At 39.1% G+C, this 16913-nt stretch overlaps 1 protein-coding gene across 5 annotated transcripts in view; it reads left to right on the forward strand.

Moving 5' to 3' along the window:
- The window catches only part of LOC132383951 (alpha-(1,6)-fucosyltransferase), an 825511-nt gene that overhangs the window by 126645 nt on the left and 681953 nt on the right, over nucleotides 1–16913 (forward strand). For all 5 annotated transcript variants that reach the window (XM_059955175.1, XM_059955226.1, XM_059955235.1 and 2 more), the window contains exon 2: nucleotides 4141–4193. The gene's annotated coding sequence lies outside the window, so the exon portion shown is untranslated. The remainder of the gene's footprint in view (nucleotides 1–4140; nucleotides 4194–16913) is intronic.

The raw sequence follows: 16913 nt of genomic DNA on the forward strand, positions 1-16913 counted from the left end.
CTTCCCCCCCCCACCCCACCCCCGTCACTTTCCATCTAGGCTCCTTCCCCTTCCCTACCATTTTATTCTGGTAGCTTCCTCCTTCCTTCCAGTCTTGATCGATGCTACCTGACCTGTTGAGCTCCTCCAGCATTTTGTGTGTGTTGCTCAAGTATTTTCAAGACGTCTAGCTGAATTTAAATGGGATTTGAAATTTAACTTCAATATTGTGCAGAAGTCTTGGGTGCATGTAAAAAAATGCTAAAGCAAATATGCTTTCAAAAATAATGAATTGAGAAGTTTCTAAATATCAAAAAATTACTATAAAGAGCAGTAAGCAATAAAAAAATGAAATCAGATCAATATTTGGGTGGCCCATCCATTGCCTATAAAACTGAATCAATTCTCTTAAGACACTGTCATGCAGTGAAAATAAGCTGGTACGTTGTTCCTAGCATCTTGGAGAACTTGCCACAATTCTTCTACAAACTTCTGTCTCTCTAGAAAATCCCAGACAGCATTGATGCTGTTGGGATCAGGGCTGTATGGAGGCCATACTATATGAAACCATATTAAAAAAAATCTAGGGTGCCTGAGACATTTCAACATTATTGTTCGTGGCTAATCTAATGATATTGCTCTACATAACTCCATGTTTAAAATTCTATGTAGAGGACTTTCTTAGGCAACTCTCAAGTTTTGCATGTGGATCATGCATGCAGATGTGACTCAGTAGATCAGAAGCAAATGTTGGGCAAAGAAAGTGAGCTTAATCTGAGAGCAATCCTAGAAAACCCTGCAAAATAATTTGTTGTCAATATTGACCTATTAACTATAACCAATATGTAATATAGAAGAAAAAAGAAGCAAAAAAAAAAGAGAGAGAAAAAAAAGGGGGCTGTTTATAATATCTCACAAAAATAAGTATTCATCCATGCCGTCACTTCCGGTCCTCTCAAAATACATAAGCTAAAAGCTGGGAAATCAAATGAACTTGGCACAGGGTCATATTACATCATATGAAAATGTTGAATAAATGGTCTCCATAACTTTTCAAATTTAATAGAAGTCTCAAAAGTACCACTTCTAATTTTTTCTAAATTTAAACATAAAGTTTGAGAGAACCAATTAAATACAGTGGGAGGATTAATTTCTTTCCAATTCAACAATATAGATCTTCTAGCCATCAGAGTTAGAAATGCAATCATTCGACGAGCAGAAGATAAATGCAGTGAGTCTAACATTGGTAAACCAAAAATTGCGGTAATAGGATGAGGTTGTAAATCGATATTCAAAACCGCAGAAATAATATCAAAAATATCTTTCCAATATTTCTCCAAAAATGAACACGACCAAAACATATGAGTTTTATATAAATTATACATTATATATTATGCATTATTATAAATTATACATTATGCATTATATATATTTTTTTTGTTTTTTTTCTGTTCTCTTTATATCATACATTATGAAATATTTAGATTTACTATGTTCATACATATATTTTATGGCTTATGTCTTGGTAAACTCATTTATATTGTAACTATTATGTATGTTTTTTTTTCATATGCAATGGAATTTGTATGTTGGTAATTTCTTTATCAATATATCATTTGTATTCTGTCCATATTACTAATATTAATAAAAAGATTTAGAAAGAAAAAGAATATTGACCTATTATGGAGGGCCATATGTGAACCACATAAGACCATAAATTTAGGACAGATTTAGGCCATTTGGCCCATCGAGCCTGCTCCATCATTTCATTATGGCTGATCTAATTTTCCTCTCGGCCCCAGTATCCTGCCTTTTCCCAGTATCTCTTCATGCCCTGACCAATCAAGAAACTGCAATCTTCTGCCTTAAATATACATAAAGACTTGGTCTCCACAGATTCCCCACTCTTTGGCTAAAGAAGTTACTCCTCATTTCTGTTCTCAGAGGACACCCCTCTATTCCGAGGCTGTGTCCTCGGGTCTTAGTCTCTCCCACCATTGGAAATATCCCCTCCACATCCAATCTATCAAGGCCTTTCACCATTAGATAGGTTTCAATGAGGTCCCCCCTCATTCTTCTGAATTTCAGTGAACACAGACAGGTGAAGACTGCTCACAATACTCCAAGTGAGGCCTCAACAAACCTTTAACAAACCTCAACATTACATCCTTACTATTATAGTCTAGTCATCTTAAATTAATGCTAATATTGCATTTGCCTTCCTCATCTCAGACGCAACCTGCAAATTAACCTTGAGGGAATCCTGCACAATCTCCATTTAGAAATTATTCAGCCCTTTCATTCCTCCTACCCAAATACAAGACCATACACTTCCCAGCATTGTATTCCATCTGCCATTTCTTTGCCCATTCTCCTAATCTGTCTAAGTCCTTCTGTAGCCTCTCAAATTCCTTAAAACTACCTGCTCCTCCACCTCTCTTCATATTGTCTGCAAACTTTACAACAAAGCCATCAATTCTATCATCCAAATCATTGACATGTAATGTAAAAAGAGTGGAATGGTATTTGCAATTTTACTATCTTCCAGAACCATTCCAGAATTAAGTGATTTTTAAAATATCATTACTGATGCCTCCATGACCTCTTCAGTGAGCTCTTTCTGAATTCTGGAGTGTACACATCTGGTCCCAGTAACTTATCCACCTTCAGACCTTTCAGTTTCCTAGGGAACTTCTCTCCAGTTATGGTAACTTCACACACTTCATGCCTCCTGACACCTGAAACTTCTACCATACTGCTAGTGTCTTCCACAGTGAAGACTGATGGAAAATACTTATTCAGTTCATCTGCCGTTTCATTATCCCCATTGCTATGTCTCCAGCATCATTTTCCGGCAATCTGATATTCACTCTTGCCACTCTTTCACAATTTATGTAACTGAAGAAGCTTTTGGTATTCGCTTTAATATTATTGGCTAGCTTACTTTATTATTCCATCTTTACCATCTTTATAACTGTTTTAGTTGCAATCTTTTGGTTTTTAAGAGATTATAAAGAAGTCACTTGGAACATGTTGGAACTTAAATTATTGCATTAAAGGATCTTCTCCCGGTGTCTTTTTGGGTTGCCTAGAGATAGACTAGTGGTGTACATTCACCGTTATTGGTCATGTTCTGCTGCTTTCCAGCTGCATGGAAATGAAATAAGTGAAACTAAATAATTCAAAACTACTGCAAACTTTTGGTTTCACGGGTAATTATATTCTGCTGAATTGCAATGCAATCGTAAGTTCAGAACAAAAAATATTGAAGCAGTAGTCGGTTGGGGTGCTGTTTTTGTTGGAGTTGGTATTTAGAAGTAGCTAGGGACAGATGGCCTGTACAACAATGCTTCCTGCTGATCAGGATGGTTGTTTGGCTGTGCCTCCGTCTCCCTGTTTGTGAGGTCGTTGGTGTAGAAATTATTGATGTCATAGCACAAGTCCCATGCAAAATTACTGCTCCTTTGCTTTTCCTGCAGCAATTTCAAAGGCTAAAGCACAGACACAGAACAGAACTGAGTGTTGTTGGTAAATATCTTTCATTTTGCTAATCGCAGCAGATTTCCTTAATAAAACCAGGTGGAGTTCAGTTTTCCATTCTAGATTACGAATGTTGCACGTGGAAGTTTAGCACAAACGGTGCTGTGAATTGCCACCTTTGTAGCTATTTTTGGATTGATTATTATATCTAATTTGAAGTTTTCTGAAACAGAACACTTCAAGGCCAAGCTCATTGCTGAATAAAAATGCAGATTTTTGCCCTCCCATAGGAATTTACCTTTTATATTACATCAACATATTAAAAAAATTGTTATTCTCTAACATGCCTGGTCTTATGAAGAGTGACCCTCTTTTTTTTAAATTGGGTACCTTTTGATTTACCCTTCAGCTTTTGCACTCGAGTGAAACCGTGTTGCATTTGAAAGGCGAACAAAAGTGAGGGTTTTGTGCAGAGAATTATACACATCAATTATTAAAACTATTCGCTGCGGGATAAGAAATAAATCATTCTGGTTTCCTGTGGGAGTTTTTGGGAATGTGTTCTTTATCAAGTTATTTATTTGTTCACACAGTACTGAGACAATATAAAACTATGGTAACTATAGATCAAAGAACTGCAGAAGGTGGATTTATTAATATGGCCCTTTATTTCTTTTGCAGGGTTATTAATTTTCGATGAAGATTCCTATATCGTTCCATCTTACTGATAACAGGTAACTTTATTAATTTATTTTATAAACTCAATGTATTATGTTAACTGGATGACAAAATCAAAAAAAAACATGGGCAGATCCTGCTGCATATTAATATTTATCATAAAAAATAAGATTGCCATTTTTAATAGAGAGAAGAGTATTTTATGATTGCACTGCAATTGCATGGTTTACCAGACCAGTAATTTTTCCCGCTGTGCTCTTGTCATTATACGCTGTAGGCTGAACTTTTAGCTTGATTAATGGAAACAGACTTTTGCATGATATTTTGTAGCGGTGCAATTTTTAAGTACTATTCAAAGTAAATGAGATGCGAGAGGCAACAGGGACAGTGACTACCGGAAAATGATGCTGGAGAGGTAGAATTAGGGAACAAAGAAATGGCAGATGAATTGAGGATGTTGCATCAGTCTTCATTGTGGAACGCATCGGCAGATTTTTAGAAACTTAGGAGTGTCAAGAGGCAGAGGTGATCGTGGCTAATATTTTTCAAGGCTGCTCCGAAGATGAAATAATTGGTTATTTGCGGAAAGAAATAAATATATATACTAAAGTTATTATGAACTCCATGGAGCATGTGGGGATCTTCCAATATCCAGGCACTCTTTCTTTCTTTTTTTTTCTTTCTTTCTCTTTTTTTTCTATAGGGATGCGAGGGGTGAGGGGTTAGGGGGAGGGGTTAAGGGGAGGGGGGATGGGTAATATACATTTTTTTTCCATACTTTATTTTGTAACTACTTGAAATACAATAAAAAAAAGTTTAAAAAAATATTATTCAAGGCGTTTGGGAAGCTTAAAGGTTGGAAGTTAGATAAATCACCTGGGCCTGAAGTACTATCTCCAGATTTCTAAAAGAGGTAGTTAAAGATATTGTGGACGCATTAGTAATAATCTTTCAAAAATAATTACCGGTAAGTTCCGGAATGGTTCACTCCACTCCTTAAGAAGGAGGGAGGCAAAAGACAGGAAATTATAGGCCAGATAACCTGACTTCAGTGATTGGCAATGTGTCAGAGTTATTATTAAGGATGAGGCTTTGGGGTACTTAGAGGCACACAATAAAATAGGCTGCCATCAGCATGGTTTCCTTAAGGGGAGATCTTGCCTGACAAATCTTTTGGAATTATTTGAAGAAATAGTAGGCAGGATAGACAAAGCAGAGTAAGTGGATTTTCAGATGGACTTTGACAGCAGCACATGAGGCTGCTCGTCAAAATAAGAGCCCATGGTAGGACATGAAAGATACTAGCATGGACAGAAGAAGATTGGCTGACTGGCTGGAAAGAAAGAGTGCGAATAAAGTATGCCTTTTCTGGTTGGCTCCTGGCAACTAGTGGTGTTGCATAGGGGCTGAGGTAGGGTCAGCTACTTTTAACGTTGTTTGTTAATGATCTGGATGATGGAATTGATGTCTTTGTGGCCCAGTTTGTTGATGATACAAAGACAGGTGGAGGGGGAGGCAGTGTTGAGGAAGCAGGTGAACAGCAGAAGGATTTGGATAGATGATGAGAATGGCCAAAGAAGTGGTAGATGGAATACAGCAAGTGAATTGTATGGGAAGTGTGTGGTCATCCACTTTGGTAGAAGAAATAAAAGTACAGATTATCTTCTAAATGGGAAGTAAAATTTGACATTGAATGTGCAAAAGGACTTGGGGGTCCTCGTGCAGGATTCCCTAAAGGTTAACTTGCAGGTTGAATCGGTAGTAATGAAGTCAAATGCAATGTTAGCATTCATTTTGAGAGGACTAGAATGCAAAAGCAAGGATATAATACTCAGGTTTTATAATGCATAGGTCAGACTGCAATGTGAGGAGGTTTGGGCCCCTTATCTAAGAAAGCTTTGCTGGCATTGGAGAGAGTCTGGTGGAGATTCACAAGAATGATCCAGGAATGGAAGGTTAATGTATGTGGAACGTTTGACGGCTGTGGGTTTGCACTCACTGAAATTTAGAAGAATGCAGGAGCGGGGGGGGGGGGGGGGGGGTAAGGGTGGTATTTTCTCGTTGACAGCTAATGAATTTTGAGAAAGCTAGAGTGGATGTAGGGGGATGTTTCCAATAGTTGGAGAGTTTAGGTCAAGAGGGACGGATATCCTTTAACCAGAGGGTGATGAATCTGTGGAATTCATTGCCGCAGAGAGGTATAGAGGCCAGATCATTTGATATGTTTAAAGTGAAGGTTGATGGGTTTTTTGATAAGTAAGGTTACGGAGAGAAGGCACAAGGATAGGGTTGTGAGGGTAAATAAATGAGCAATAATCGAATAGTGGAGCTATACTTAATGTGTCAATTGGCCTAATTCTGCTGCTATATCTTGTGGACTGTTTTGTTGAAACAAAACTGATAAAGAAAACCACATGTAGTTTTGAAGGACTACTGCAGTAACCCTATAATGCACACACAAAGTACACTGCAGATGCTGTGGTCAAATCAACACATACAAACAAGCTGGATGAACTCAGCAGATCGGGCTGCTCATTTTATACAGCTCTGAGCTATAGTGTAAATTGCCTTTATAGACTAGAAGTCTGCACCACTTGCGACTGATCTTTTATAAGTCTAGTCATGGTTTTCATATCTTCTTCCTGAAATTTAGTCCTTTTATTTTTAGTGAAATGACATCATGATGCAGGTTGGAATTTTGGTGGTACCCGAGAACTCCTGTGTCTGTCTGGCTTGAAGAGACAAGGAAGTTGGGACTACTAATGTCACAAATTGTTCAATAATAATTATGTAACATTTTCAGAGTTAAATACTCTGTCACTCTATCAGGGTGTGAAAATTCGAAATTTGTCTTGAACCTTACAGGAAGGAATGATACCATCTTCTCTATTTTCCCTGCTAAGTGCGCAGTTAGGTGTGTTCCTCCTCAGTTACCGATGAAAACAGCCAGGTTCTTCTACTTCAAGTGTATGATGTAGTTTCAAGCCAGAAATTTGTTGCACCAATGTGAGAAATGACCGTTGGACTAGGGGAGGTGTGAAGATTTTAAAATGATGACAAGCTCAAGGTTTCTGTCGCAAATTTACAGGGAAAGTGAACTTGAAACACTGTGAAATGAATCTTGGATGTCTCCACAGTAAGAGGGCAAAGTTTAAAACTAAAGGCTACCTGTATCAACCTGGAATTAAAAAAAATAATTTGAGAAAAGTGGTAACATTTCTGGAAAGAATGTGGTAAAATGACAGAACATTGAGGGATCTTTTGTTTTGGTATATGTCACTGGCAAGGCCTGTTGTGCAGGGTAGAATTTATGTAATTTGTAGGGAATACATCTTTCAAGTGTGGTAAGTGGTGAGGAGAATAGTAACAGATTACTAGAGGACGTACATTCAGTGGCCACTTTCTTCGGTACGGCCAGAGTGTATATTTCTGATCTGCCGCTGTTGTAGCACAAGGTTTGAAGTGTTGTGCATTCAGAGATGCTCTTCTGCACACCATTGTTGTAACAAGTCATTATTTGAGTTATTGTCACCTTCCTGTCAGTTTGAACCTGTCTGGCCATTCTCCTTAGTCCTCTCTCACTTTTGCCCACAGAACTACTGCTCACTGGTTGTTTTTGGTTTGTTTTTCCACACCATTCTCTGTAACTATAGAGACTGTTATGCATGGAAATCCCAGGAGATCAGCAATTTCTGAGATACTCAAACCACCTCAGCTGGCACCAACAATCATTCCATGATCAAAGTCACTTAGATCATATTTCTTCACCATTCTGAAGATTGGTCTGAACAACTGAACCTTTTGACCATGTCTGCATGTTTTTATGCCTTGAGTTGCTGTCACGTGATTGGCTAATTAGATAATAATAAGTACCTTATTGATCCCTAGTGGGAAGTTCTTTCATTACAGCAGCGACATTTAAAAACACACTTAGCAGTGTGCAGACTTAACTAATAATAATGTACAGAATAATAATACACCTCATAATAATGTACCAATATGCAATAATGTACGAAATAATAAAACAGAGACTGTTGTACTGTGATGTGTGTTCTCCTGTGTCACAGAGATGAACTGCTCTGTATATGTTTATTGCTTTTTGGAGGAAAGATTTTCTGTAACAATCCTGAATGAGTCTGTTTGAAAAGTGCTCTGCTGCTTATTCAGTAGGTCATGGAGAGGATATGCTTGAATGTCCATAATGGATAACAGTTTGTTTAGTGACCTCCTCTCCACCACTAACTCAAAATCTGGATTGTAGCCAAGGATGGATCCAACCTTTTTCATGAATTATTTGCATTAATGAGCAGGTGTACAGGTGACCCTAATAAAATGGCCACTGAGTGTAGATTAGCTTTCTAAATCCATTTGCAAATAGTTTTCCAGATAGTGGAACTACTGGAAAGTATATTTAAAAAAATATAAACATAAGAAATTCTGCAGGTGCTGGAAAAGTCCAGATCAACATACACAAAATGCCGGAAGAACTCAGCATGTTAGGCAGTATCATAAAGGGCTGGAGATGAAGGAATTTGATAGGAGAGGAGAGTGAACCAAAGGAGAAAAGGAAGGAGGGGGTGCATTGGGGGATGTGACAGGCAGGTGTAGAGGTAAGATGCTAGAGTGGGAAATAAGAGAGAGGATGGGGAGAAATCAATATTCATGACATCAGATTAATAGCTAATCAGATGGAGTATAAGGTGTTGCTCCTCAATCCTGAGGATGGCCTCAACATGGCACAAAAGAGACTATGGACCAACATGTCAGAATGGGAATTAGCATGTTGGGCCGCCGGAGAAGTTCTGCATTTGGAGGATGGAGCATTGGTTCTTGACAGAGAGTGCTGTTGTAGTGTGGCGGACTAACCTCTACTTCGCCAAGGCTAGTTGGCAACTCTCAGACACCACCTCTTACCAACCCCTTGAAGAGGACCCTATTCTGAACCACCAGAAAACTGTCTCTAACACCATCACTGATCTCATCAACTCTGAAGAACTCCCATGCACTGCCACCGAAATTATAGTTTCTTTATCCTGCACTGCTCACTTTTACCACTTACCCAAGTTCCAAACACCTGACTGTCCTGGTAAGCCCATTGTATCTGCCTGATCCTGCCTCAACAACTCGAATCCTCATATCTTGACTCCATTCTATCCCTGTTGGTTCAGTCCCTTCCCACCTACATCCGTGACACTCCTCATGTTCTCAATCTCCTTATCAAGTTTCAGTTCCCTCTCCCTCACTGCCTCATTTTTAACATGGAAGACTTGTCCCTTTACAGTTCCCTCATCAAGAAGGGCTTAAAGCTCTCCGCTTCTTTCTCAATAAGAGAACCAACCAACCAGTTCCCCTCTACCACCACCTTGCTCTGTTCAGCAAAACTGGTCCACACCCTCAACAATTTCTCCTTTGGCTTCTCCACCTGTTCTCCAGAGGTAGCCATTGGCAGCTGTGTGGGCCCCAGCTGTGCCCCCAGCCTTTTTGCTGGCTATGTGAAACAGTTCGTGTTCAAGCCTTCCCTGGTTATACTCTCCAACTCTTCCCCTGCGACATTGACAATTGCGTTGGTCCTGCTTCATGGACCCATGCTGAGTTCATCCATTTCATCAACTTTGCCTCTAATTTCCACCCTGTCCTTAAATTCACTTACATGGTCAATTTCTGAAACCTCCCTCTCTTTTCTAGATCTTTGTGTCTCCATCTCTGGAGACAAACTGTCGACCAACATCTTTTATAAACCTACCAATTCCCACTGCTATCTTGATGATACTTCTTCCCATCCCATCTCCTACAAAAATACTGTTCCTTTTTCTCACTTCCTTTGTCTTGGCCACTTTTGTTCCCAGGATGAGGCTTTCTTTTCCAGGACATCAGAGGTGTTCTCTTACTTTAAAGAATGGTGTTTCCCTTTCTTCACCATCAGTGCTGCCTTCACCTGCATCTCCTCCATTTCCTGGACATCTGCACTCAACCCATCTTCCCACCCCCTTTAACAAAGATAGTTCCTCTTGTCCTTGCTTACCACCCCTTGAGCCTCTGCATCCAACATATAAACCTCTGCAACATCCACCATCTCCAAAGAGACCCTAACACCAAACAAATCTTTACTAACCACCCCTCACTCTCTGCTTTCTGCAGGTATAGCTCCCTCCATGATTCTCTTGTCCATTTATCCCTCCCCTCTTTGCAACACTTCACCTGCAAATTTGCTGGGTTGTCTATTGTGTCTGATGCTCCCGATGTGGCTTCCTTTACATTGGTGAGACTAGTCATAAATGGGGGACAGCTTAATTGAGCACTTCTGCTCCATCTACCAAAAGCGGAACTTACTGATAGCCCAACATTTTAATTCCATTTCCCATTGTTGTTCCGATATGTTGGTCCATGGTCTGTCTTGTGCCACCCTCATTGGGTGGAGGAGCAACATGTTATATTTCATCTGGGTAACCTCCAACCTGATAGCACAAATATCAATTTATTGTTCTGCAACAAAAAAAATTCTTTTTCCTTACCTCTTCTTCTCCCTAATCTGGACTCTTACCTCTTCTCACCTCCCCCTACTGCCCTTCCTCCTTCCCTTTCTCCTATGGTCCATTCTCCTCTCCTATAAAGTTCCTTCAGCTCCAGCCCTATGACTTTCCTACCCACCTGGCTTCACCTTTCACCTTCTAGCTTATCCTCCTCCCCTGCCCCCATCGTGTTTTATTTCGGCATCTACCCCCTTACTTTCCAGTCTTGAAAGAAGGGTTTTGGCCCAAAATATCAACTGTTTGTTCTTTTGAATAGATGGTGCCTGACTTGCTGAGTTTTTCAAACATTTTGTGTATGTTGCTTTGTATTTTTTTTAACCTTGTTTGACCTTTTTTTCAGATTTATTTCAATGTAAACTCGAATATGTTGCACTCTTAATTAAAGTTTGGTAGTAAACAGTTTAATCCCATTTCCGTGCAACAGAGGATATTGATAATCATCAAATCAGAGAACTCTGATGATAGGGTTTTGAGTTGTTTCAACTATAAAATGGACATACTTGGGAGAAATAAACTTTTACAGGAAAGTTCCACTTTTAGTTGGGTAAGTTTGAGCCTTCTGTGAGAGAATCTGTTTGTTTAATGTTATTTTTTTTCAGCAAGTTTCATTGTTTCAACTGGCCCAACTGTATTTCAGGTTACTGACAGTGTGTGACTATTCTGATAGCAATATCAGAGCAGAAATGGAACCTGCCATGGCTTCTCTTATTTCATAGAAAATTAAGCTATTATTATTTAGACATATGGTGCACTTATTTAGGCAACCAGGAATAAAATGCAATGCATTGAAAAAGTATTCAGCCCACCACTCTGTGTTCACCTAAATGAGTATTATAACCAGGGATTTTGATCAATTTAACTGTGAAATTTTATTTGTGAATCATATGCTCCTTTTTTCATGGTAGATCTCAGAAATGTGGAAAATTTTAAAGCATGAAGATCTAAAAACTAAAAGAACTGAAACGTCAGCAATCCAAAAGTATTTGCCTCCCTTTGCTTAGTACTTAGTTGAACCTGTCACAGCTATTTCAGCCAGTAGTTATGTTGCCTTTATGGCAGTTATTTAGTTTATAATATTTTTGCTTAGTAATTCATTTGTTAGTATTTTCTAGTTAGAATTAGAATTGTTTAAAGTATATTCATTGCCTGTAAAATATATCGGCATGCGATGACATCACATCCGGTTTTGCCGCGTCTTGTGGGAAAATACCAGTTTGGGATGAACGCGAGGGCGGGGGCTCGCACGAGGCAGACCTGCACAAGAAGTTGTTTGCAAGCATTAGAAATCACAGTGAGAGCAACGCTGTAAGTTAATAGATAATCGATATGTTGAATTAAAATGTTAACGCCAATCCTGTTAAAAGTAACGACGGTCGATAACGTTTATGTTTTTGTTAGTTAAAGAGTTGCGGATAGTTTGCATTGAAGTGTATTTAAAGCAGTCAATGGCGTAGGTAAATTCTGCCTGTATGCTGCACTTTAATGTAATGTAGTTATAGTTACTTTTACAAGTATTTACAATGTAAATGTGATATCAAGAAGGGAACAAATACTGTATCAATCTTGTATTGTTTTATCAACAGTTCTCACCATATGTTAATGTGAAGAGTGAACAGTAAATGGTTAATCTTACTGCGACCTTGTTTCATTGACTATGGTTTATCTCGGCGTTTAATTCGGCGTTTCCATTATACCCGAGCGAGAATGCTACAGTAGTCTTTCTGGATAAGTCTCTATTAGCTTTGCACAATGTGATTGAGCAAGATTTGCCTATTCCTCCTTGCAACATTGCTCAATCTATGCCAAGTTAGTTGCAGAGCAGCAGTGACAGCAAACCTGAGGTTTTGCCAGAGATGTTCTATCATGTTAAGGTCAAGAGTCTGACTGGGCCACTCATGGACATCAATTTTCTTCATTTGAAGCCACTCCATAGTTGCTCTGACAGTGTCCTGCTGAAAGACGACCTGCCTCTCCAGTTTAAGCTTTCTAGCAGAGGCTAGCAGTTTTTGTATTTAGCAGCATTCATCTTCCCATCAATCCTGGCCAGATTTTCAGCCCCTGGTGTTGAAAAGCATCCCTATAGCATGATGCTACCTCCACTGTACTTCACAGTTGGGACATTTGATGTGCTGTATTAGATTTATGCCACACATACTGCTCAGTGTTGAGGCCAAAAGATTGCACTTTAGTCTCATCCAACCACAAGACTACCTTCCATATCTTTACGGTATCTTCTAAGTGACACTTTGCAAAGTTTGTATGGGCAATGATATGTTTAGTTTTTCCACTCTTCCATAAAAACCTTTTAGTGCAAGGCCTTGGAGATTCGGGAACCATGAACTTCATCTTTAGTTGCATTCAGGGACTTCTGACATCATTGTGGCATCTCTTACAAGTGGCATTTTTCACCAGCAACTAAGTTTAGAGAGACAGACTGATCCAAGCAGTGTGGTAGCGGTTTCATATTTTTCCATTTTTTCACGATGGACAGCACTGAGCTCTGAGGTATGTTCAGTGCCTTTGAGATGATCTTGTACACTTCCCTGGATTTGTGCTTCTCTATTGCTACTTTCCTGTCTTGCCTTGAATTCTATTTTGTCTTCATTTTGGTTTGGTCTGTTGAAAATTTACCATACTGTTGGGCCTTACAGAGGGAGGGGTATTTAATCTTGTGGATTGATTGGAAACAGGTGATTCTACAAGATTCTACATCAATGAATGGAATGAGTTGGTAAGGTAATACTGTATATTGTACTTGAGGAAAGTTACCATTGTAATTATAATGGGGATCAATACTTCTCCAGCCTCATAATTTTGGTTTTTAATTTTTTAGTTAATTGTTGACATGTTTTTGAATTTTTCTTTTGACATGATGCACGCTTTCTAGATTAGCTAAAAATCTTACTTCAATATATTAAATTTTGAAAATGACACAGTAAAATGTGAGCAACACACAAACTGCTGGTGGAACGCAGCAAGCCAGGCAGCATCAATAAAGAGAAGCACTGTCAACATTTTGGGCCGAGACCCTTAACGTCGACAGTGCTTCTCCTTATAGATGCTGCCTGGCCTGCTGTGTTCCACCAGCATTTTGTGTGTGTTGTTTGAATTTCCAGCATCTGCAGATTTCCTCGTGTTTGCTCAGTAAAATGTGAGAATAGTTTTGGGGCTTAACACTTTTTCAAATCACTCTAAAGCAATATTGAATGTTGAGTGCAGTTAAAACAATCCAAATTACTTTTTCATGCATTGGAATTGCTGATTGCTCTCCATAAGTTTTACTGTGAATGGGGTCAAGAAAGTAGAAAACAGGGGAACTTCAGTCAGCTCTTTTCTGACTATGGCATCATAAATTAGATCTTTGTTGCAAGAAGGCTCAGCTGCCAAGGGGAACTTGTCAAGCAACACCTGTGGAAGCAAAAGGATGGTCAGACTTGATGCAAGGTTATAACCAAAATATTGACCATTTGTTTACCTCTACATATACTGTTTGACGCACTGAGTTCCTCCAGCTTTTTCAATTTTTTTTCTGCTAACAGGCCCTAATATGTTCCAGTCAAGTATTACCTTGCCAACTCCAACTCTTTGCACAGAGGGACAGCAGAACCCTCTGGGCATGCATAACCTCCCTTCATTTAAATAAAGAGATGAATTATTCTTTATGTACACTGTTCTCAACATTTGATTTAATTGTACTCATTAACCTATCAATATCAAAACATTTTTTCTAATTCTGTCCATTTACATTTCAAGTTTGTAACTTGAATCACTGTATGCCTTAAGTAACTGAATAATAAAATGCAAATACAATGTGCAACTCCCAGAAGTGAACAGCCAGGATTATTTCTACAGTGGATTCTGGTTAATCAGGGCAGCTTCTTATTTGGGACAGATTAAAAAGGACCAAAATGAATCAAGAAAATGGCTGAAATTCCCTTTGTTTATTTGGGACATAATGCTGCTTAACTGGGGCAGAAGTCTCTTGTTGAGCAGTTTCTAACAAGCGTCAGATGTGTGCACATGTGGCTATTAGACACTATACTGTGCTTAGAGTGAACCTTTTTTAAATAGCCTCAGTTGTGTGTGTGTGTTGAAAAAGCAGTGGATTTTGTCATCGATAATTGGTGAGAAATAGACAGTAAGACAATTCGGATTGACCGAGTGACCAGAAATAAAAATGAAGCAATTTCACTTCAACAAGTTAGGAGCTACAAAGAATTGAAAGGTATTGACAATTATCTTGAATGTTACAAGAAAATGAAGATTTGGAGCATGTAATCATCAAAAGCATTGTATGAAAACAGTCTATTATCTGCATGAGACGTCTGCGCTGATTTTGTTTGTGTCAATCAGAAGGACACAGCAGTGTACGCTGCATGAATTCCTCCATTGATGGCTCGTAGGAACTACAGTTTTGTAGTACTGTGGTAGTATAGCTGGTGTTCTGATTTGTTCTGTTCTTCACTTAAATACATAGCTTGTTATTCAGTCCATAAGACCACAAAATATAGAAACAGACGTAGGCCATTTGGCCCATCAAGTCTGCTCTGCCATTCAATAATTGGCTGATCCAATCCTTCTAGTCATCCACACTCCCCTGCTTTCATCCCATACCCTTTGACATCCTGGCTAACAAGAACCTATCTATCACTGCCTTAAATACAATCAATAACTTGGCCTTCACAGCCACTCATGGCAACAAATTCCACAGATTTACCACCCTCTGTCTAAAATAATTTCTCCACATCTCAGTTCTAAATGGACGTCCTTCAGTCCTGAAGTCATATCCCCCCTCGTCCTTGAATCCTCTACCATGGGAAATAAATTTGCCATATCTATTCTGTTCAGGACTTTTAACATTCTGAAAGTTTCTATGAGATCCCTCCTCATTCTCCTGAACTCCAAGGAATACAGCCCAAGAGCTGCCAGATGTTCCTCATACGGTAACCCTTTCATTCTTGTGAATCTTTTCTGAACTCTCTCCAGTATCAGTATATCCTTCCTAAAATAAGGAGCCCATAACTGCACACAATACTCCCAAGTGTGGTCTCACGATTGCCTTATAGAGCCTCAACATCACATCCCTGCTCTTATATTCTATACCTATAGAAATGAATATCAACATTGTATTCACCTTCCTCACAACCGACTCAACCTGGTGGTTAACTTTTAGGGTATCTTGCACAAGGACTCCCAAGTCCCTTTGCAGCTCTGCATTCTGAATTCTTTCTCCATCTAAATAATAGTCTGCCCATTTATTCCTTCCACCAAAGTGCATGACCATACACTTTCCTACGTTGTATTTCATTTGCCACTTCTTTGTCCATTTCCCTAAACTATCTAAGTCTCTCCGCAGGCTCTCTGTTCCCTCAACACTACCTGCTCCTCCATCTATCTTTGTATCATCAGCAAATTTAGCCACAAATCCATTAATACCATAGTGCAAATCATTGACATACGTCATAAAAAGCAGCGGTCCCAACACTGAGCCTCGTGGAACACCACTGATAACCGGCAGCCAGCCTGAATAACTTTATTCCCACTCTCTGTTTTCTGCTGACCAGCCAATCCTCCATCCATGCTAGTAACTTCTCTGTAATTCCATGGGCTCTTATCTTGCTAAGCAGCCTTGTGTCCGGCACCTTGTCAAAGGCCTTCTGACAATCCAAGTACACCATGTCTACTGCATCTCCTTTGTCTACCCTGCTTGTAATTTCCTCAAAGAATTGCAGTAGGTTTGTCAAGCAGGATCTTCCTTTCAGAAAACCATGCTGGCTTTGGCCCATCTTGTCATGTGCCTCCAGGTACTCCATAATTTTATCCCGAACAATCGATTCCAACAACTTCCCAACCACTGATGTCAGGCTAACAGGTCTATAGTTTCCTTTCTGCTGCCTCCCACCCTTCTTAAATAGCGGAGTAACATTTTGCATTTTTCCAGGCATCTGGTAAAATTCTAGGATCTATCAATTCTTGAAAGATCATTGTTAATGCCTCTACAATCTCTGTAGCTACTTCCTTCAGAACCTGAATGCCCAGTATATTGCAGACATCTTCCACTGTGAAGACTGATGTAAAATACACATTCAGTTCCTCTGCCATCTCAGCATCTCTGATTACAATATCTCCAACGTCAGTTTGTATTGGTCCTATATCTACCCTCAATTCTCTTTTACCCTTTTTATACTTAAAAATACTTTTAGTATCTTCTTTGTTATTAGTCACCAGCTTCCTCTTATAATTCAT

Source organism: Hypanus sabinus, chromosome 2, assembly GCF_030144855.1.
Source record: "Hypanus sabinus isolate sHypSab1 chromosome 2, sHypSab1.hap1, whole genome shotgun sequence".
NCBI classification, from domain to species: Eukaryota; Metazoa; Chordata; class Chondrichthyes; order Myliobatiformes; family Dasyatidae; genus Hypanus; species Hypanus sabinus.